The sequence below is a fragment of the Protopterus annectens genome, chromosome 9.part0 (assembly GCF_019279795.1).
Source record: "Protopterus annectens isolate FY-2018-M chromosome 9.part0, PAN1.0, whole genome shotgun sequence".
NCBI lineage: Eukaryota > Metazoa > Chordata > Ceratodontiformes > Protopteridae > Protopterus > Protopterus annectens.
Genome location: NC_056743.1, coordinates 1,586,168,919 through 1,586,174,999, shown reverse-complemented (window position 1 = coordinate 1,586,174,999; position 6,081 = coordinate 1,586,168,919). Strand labels below are relative to the sequence as shown.

At 38.9% G+C, this 6,081-nt stretch overlaps 1 non-coding gene across 1 annotated transcript; it reads left to right on the top strand.

Moving 5' to 3' along the window:
• The first annotated feature begins 4,432 nt into the window (after positions 1–4,432).
• Positions 4,433–4,505, top strand: TRNAV-UAC. The gene has a single exon. It is a non-coding gene; the product is annotated as a tRNA-Val (tRNA).
• The last annotated feature ends 1,576 nt before the right edge of the window (positions 4,506–6,081 follow it).

Here is a 6,081-nt window from a genome sequence, read left to right as displayed (position 1 = left end):
TGAAATATAAAGCTGTTTTCTAGCAACAACCTCTCCATTAGTTTCAGATCTCTTTAATGTGAAATTATTCAGATGACTTTTACTTCTGCAGAGATTGTGCATATTGACTGATATTGGTAGATTGTAATGATAGACGTTTAAGTGGCCTTTTATGGTTGAAATGTTCTGAATTGGGCAATTTGTCATTATTGGTTCGTATGTTTTGTTTCATTGCTTAATGGAAAAAAATGTTTGTAACTATAAAACACACTCTAAGTGGTGCTGTATTAACAAGGGATATAATTCACTTATTATATATTATAATTAATACAATCAGGAAGGTGAATCAAAGCAGTTATGCATGGTTCTGAAATGTGTTCAAGGAGCCTATGATTTGAAAACAGTCCAAATGTAAACTTAACCTGCCACTGGCCAGATGCATTTTCTTTGAATGTGGGTTTAAATGCTGTTTCAGTGCATGCGAGTTTCAAAGGTAGAGAAGTTTTAATGCTAAGTCTGTTTTCATTGTAAGAATATTGCTTTGTTTAAGTTTAGCAAATGTCTATCAGTGTTTGTGCTATAAAATAGGAGGTTACTAAGCTATTGGCCCTGAGGCACTAAAATTTGAAATAAAAGTTGAACATTAAAACCAAGTATCTGTAGTCATTGTAGAAGTAATGCATAAAACAGTATGCACACAGAAAGTTTTGAACAGTGTTTATGGCAACTGGGGAGAAATAGCCAAGTAATGGGATACTGGAATGGCTGCGTGTGTGTGTGTGTTGGGGGGGGGTTGAAAGGGGTGGGGTTGGGGGCGGTACTTTGAAGGGGGTGGGGTTGGGGGTGGTGCTCCGGGCTTGCACCCCCCTGCAAAAAATCCTGCGGGCTCCCTTGATCCTAAGCTTGCATGAACAGCATCTACACCTTTGGGAGGGACACTGAAATGTAGATCTTGTCCATATTGTTCATTTGTGGATGAATCAAGATTTTTTAAGCATCCTGTCACTGGAAAACTTTAGGGGTTACGTCCATCAGCTAACTGCAACACGGCTAATTTGGTTTATGTTGCACACTGTGTCAAATGTTTTAATTTTTACATTGGCAAGACTAATAGGAGATTAAAAGACAGAATTCGGGACCATGATTATTGCACTAGGAGAGGTGAATTATTTAGTGCACTTGCAAAGCACACTACAGTTAGGAAGGGAACACACTTTTTTATTTCAAGTTTTATCTGTTATACATGACGATGGCAGACTAGGACCCATTAGTCACGATACTGAAAATATTGAACTACAGTGGATCCTGAGACTTGGGGCACATAGATACATGGGGCTTAATGATTCAGTCCCTATTAAATCAGCTTTAAGGATGAAGAAACTTAAATGAAAAGGTTAATCTATGTATAGCCATATATCTGTGCGGATTTTTATGCTGTATGTAAGTAGCTGTTGCCTTAACCTGCTTTTTACTAATTGGATTATTAATTGTGTTTCTGGAGGGAATTTTATTGATTAATTGGCTGTTGGGGAGTATGTATATAAGGATGCTCTGTTTTTTATTGTAACTATGTCTGATGAAGCGGTTTGTTTGACCGCGAAAGCGCTTACTTCTGGTTCCATTTTGCAATAAAATATTTTTTACATCAGTTGCTGTCAGCGTTTACCTTCCAGGCTGGGATTTTTTCATTTTTATTTACTTTACATGTTAAAGTTTGTACCTTTTACTGATTTGAGTGTATACCCTTTCCAGGGTATGGGGAGTGAGGTAAGCCCTATAGGAGTAGAAGAATTAAATGTTTCTCTTTTGTCAGAACCAGGCGCGCGGCATGCTGATGCAATTGCGCACGTTATGAATTATTCGGGATGTTGCAAATGCTGCAAAGGGGGGGGGGGGGCTTTCCTCCCTCGCTCTATGGTTTCGGTGCCCATGGATGACATCCTATCCAATATGGTCAAAGGAAGCCTGACAGGAGGCGATATCTATACTGACCTCACAAAAACCTTTGATCTAATTGATCATAACTTACTATTTAACAAGTTAACTAAAATAGGTATTAGTGATGATACAAAACCTTGGTTTGCAGATTTCCTCCCAAGTAGATCCTTTAAAGTAAAAGTTGGCATCACCATCTCTGAAACAGTTCCTCTTAGGAAAGGAGTAGCCCAGGGTTCTACTTTAGCCGCTCTAATATTTTCTATATTTATCTACAAATTCACATGTGATCACCCTTAGATACCTCTAATACATTATGCAAATGACATGGTCATCTATAGGTCAAAAAAATCCCACTCTATTATACAAACCCAGCTTCAAGATTACCTCCATACCCACAACCAGTGGCTAATAGGCCAGAAACCTATACTCAATCCCTCAAAAACAAAAGCAGTGATATTTGTAACCAGCTAACAATTAGCCAAAGCACCCAGCTTCCTTAATATTAAAGATATTAACAATTCCACCATAGAAACTATCACATCTTTCAAACACTTTGGCACATGGCTAGACCAATCTCTTAACTTTTAACCATACATTCAAAATACATGCAGAAAGATCAACACACTACTGTTCAGGGCAAATAACATATCACCTCTTCTGTCTAAGCCAGCCAAAGCTGCCATAGACAAAGGAATAGTCTTATCTCAACTTGAGTATGGACTATCCATAACAGCTGCAGCCTCAAAGAAAAATGCCTCTACCTTGCAAGCCATCTCCAACAAAGTCTGCCAGTACTTTACTAACTGCCCCATTAATGAAGACCACTGCCTAACTCTTGCCAAAGTGAAATGGCTCACAGTGCATTTGAGAGCAGTCTCTAACTCACAAAGTTCTTTCTCCTGAGCCGTCTTCCGCTCTCACTCAAACTTTTCACCAACCCCCAGATACAATTTCAAGGATATCCCTCCATTTCAACCCACCTTATTCTATTCCAGAAACTTAATTTCTTTAAACTGACTATGCATTCTACATCCTAGCACCTAAACTATGGGACTCCATTCCACTCTCAGTCAAAGATATACAAATATATTTGGACTTCAGACAACAGATCTAGAAACATCTCCTTACACCAGCAGAGTGGCGCAGTGGAAGCGTGCTGGGCCCATAACCCAAAGTACAGCTGCACTCACACAAGTCACATTACATGAACCCCGCAGTGCTTTCGCACCCTTTTATCCTTATTTTAGCCTTCCTTATCTCATCATGTAATCTCCCACTTTCTGCCTCTCATTCATCCACTTCCCTCTTCTCTCTACATCTGTCACGCTTCTCATTTTCATTTCTCTGTCTTGCCCCCATGGTACCCTTTGCTGCAACTATTCTCATTTGCTTCTTCTAATAGCTTAATACCTCTATATAATGATATGCTGCTATCCCTATAGCATAAACCATCTGAGCCATTATGGCTGGATCTTATCAAAAAAGCTCGGCTAAGCATAATCCCATTTTTCTATCCATATTTGACTTTGTAAACTGCTTCTTGAACTGAATGTTGCAGCATATCCTTGCATCTGTAAATATGTTTTGCTCACTTCTTGTGTGATTCTAATCACCTGGGCTGTTTCTGCAAATGATCCATTGAGATCAGTGCACTATCCTGGTAAACAAATATATAAACAAATAAAATAAATACACTTCCTAAAATAGACAGCAGTCGTTGGCCTTAATAAAAAAAAATCCCTGTCTATCTGGCTGTCCCAGTGAACATATAGATTATGCATTTTTTATACAAGATGGATTCTAATAATTTATTTTTATTATTCATTTGATAACTAGGAAAACTCACTGGGTACAAATGCTCCTTTTCAGGGGTGACCTGGGAGCACTGTCTGGTTAAATAAATTGCTGAGAATCACACAGTAGGCGAATGGAGGCGGAAAGACTCAAACTCTGTTCTGAAAGCTGCTTGTTAGCAACTCAAGAGTCTTAATCCTCTGTGCTGATGCAGTCACACATTAGGCAAATGGAGAAGGAAAGAGTCACACTCTGTCCTGTGGATTATAGGAAGCAGCTAATTAACAACTCAGAGCCTTAATTCTCTGTGGTAATTGCTAGTTAGTCTGTTTAACTGTCCTACTACAGGGAAGCTTAAAGGTTATCATTGTCTTGAAGTATGTCAGGTTTGGCCTTTGTACTGCAAATGATGTCTTGAAGATTACTAGATATATTTTGTGTTTATGTTTTGTGCAGATGCCAAAGACATGCCCAGGCATAGTCTGTGTACCACACTGTGCACAACACTGCTGTGGATCTTTCAAAAGCTTTTTACTTTTTTAATTGTTTGTTGACTGGTTAGGAACACTGATCCTTATGGACCTTTTTTGGCATGCTCTGGGTATAGGTATCTGCTTAAAATGTCAGGACTCATAATGCTAAGTCTCTAAATGTGGAGACTGAATGACTGAAAATCCCATTTCTTGGAATGTTCCCTTTTCTCCTCGGTATGGCGATCTTGGGTTCTGTAGTGTAGTGGTTATCACGTCTGCTTTACATGCAGAAGGTCCTGGGTTCAATCCTCAGTGGAACCATTAGGGGGTTAGGAGGGTGGCCTAATGTTTAAGGTGTTTGCCTTATAACACAAGGCGCAGGGTTTGAGTCTCACAAGGGATAAATGGCTAGGCTTAAAATGGCTCACAAGGACAGTTAGCGTAGTACTAATCTACCGGCTAGGCTTATAAATGCCTTTGGGCAGATAGCCTAGTACCTACCTATGAACCTATACTCGGTTGCACACCGCCTACTCAGAGGTGATCTCTGCCTGACATACAAGGCCATATCCAACCCAGACTTGATGGACATGCTCCACCTAAAGAAAACCATATCCCCTCGAGCCGCACACTCCAGGGATCTAAACCTCACCACAACAATAAATAGGACATGCTGGAGGGATAGATTCCTGTCCTGGAGACTTCCCATGCTCTGGAACAAGATTCCAACCTACATTAGGCAGAGTTCTTCGCTAACCCTCTTCAAGAGAAACCTTGACGAGTGGATGGGAAACAGAAAGTTTACACCAGGGATCACTTCAAAGCTCTGCTGGACAGAGGCACCGTGAACTAATCTAAGGGGGTGGCGAAAGCCAACACATTCTGGCTAGGCTTATAAATGCCTTCGGGCAGATAGCCTAGTACCTACCTATGAACCTATGGAGCTGGTATATATTAGTTTGGGGGGTAGGGTGCACAAAGAAGTACTGCGATATTCGATATTCAATCTTCTCCTGTATTTTCTTTTTGTCTTTTTTTTCAGCATTTCAGGACTCAGCACCAACATTTCAGTAGGTAGCTGCTGAAACAGATCAAGTTAGGCACACAAATATTTTGTCATTAAGTTACATGTAATAAAGTCAGATCATATGAATATTTACTACACTGATAATACATCTAATAAAGTCAGATAACATCAGAAGACACACAGCTTATCTTATTTCCATGATGTAACTAACAGAATATATATGCATACATGTATGCATACAGTGTGGAGGATTTAGATAAGTACATATTGATTATAATTTAATGCATCTTGATAGCAATAACTTGGAAGCAGCTGTTATATATATTAAAGTTTGTAAAATGATTTAAAAATGAAAACAAATTGGTTGACTGTCAATAATGTATAAAATCTGTACCATACATTGTAAATAACAAGTGTAGGCAATTATCTTCACCACAGAAAACAAATTAAGACACTTCTGAACCGTTTAAAACTAAATGACCAGTACATTTCTCCCTCAGAAACTGTGATAATGCCCCAAAAGAACATTAAAATAAAATAAGAAAAATGACTGATGATGGTAGCAAATCATTGCCTTTTCTTTCTTCAGTCCATTTTGATAGCTATCCATTAAAGCTTAAATTTTAACTTCCTTCTGAATGTAAAATATATGTACACAACATCTTGGTATAGCACCTATTTTCTGTTCAGTGTTTTCTTTTTCAAACCCTCTTGTTGGCAGTTCAATAACAGCACACTTCATAAAGTGAGAAGGCATTAAGACAATACTCACAAAGGGGAGCAAGGAAGTGATGTATCAACATGGATGCATGCCAGTCTGGTTGTGTGCTTACCTGACAACAAAAAAGGATATCTAGGCATGGAAATATT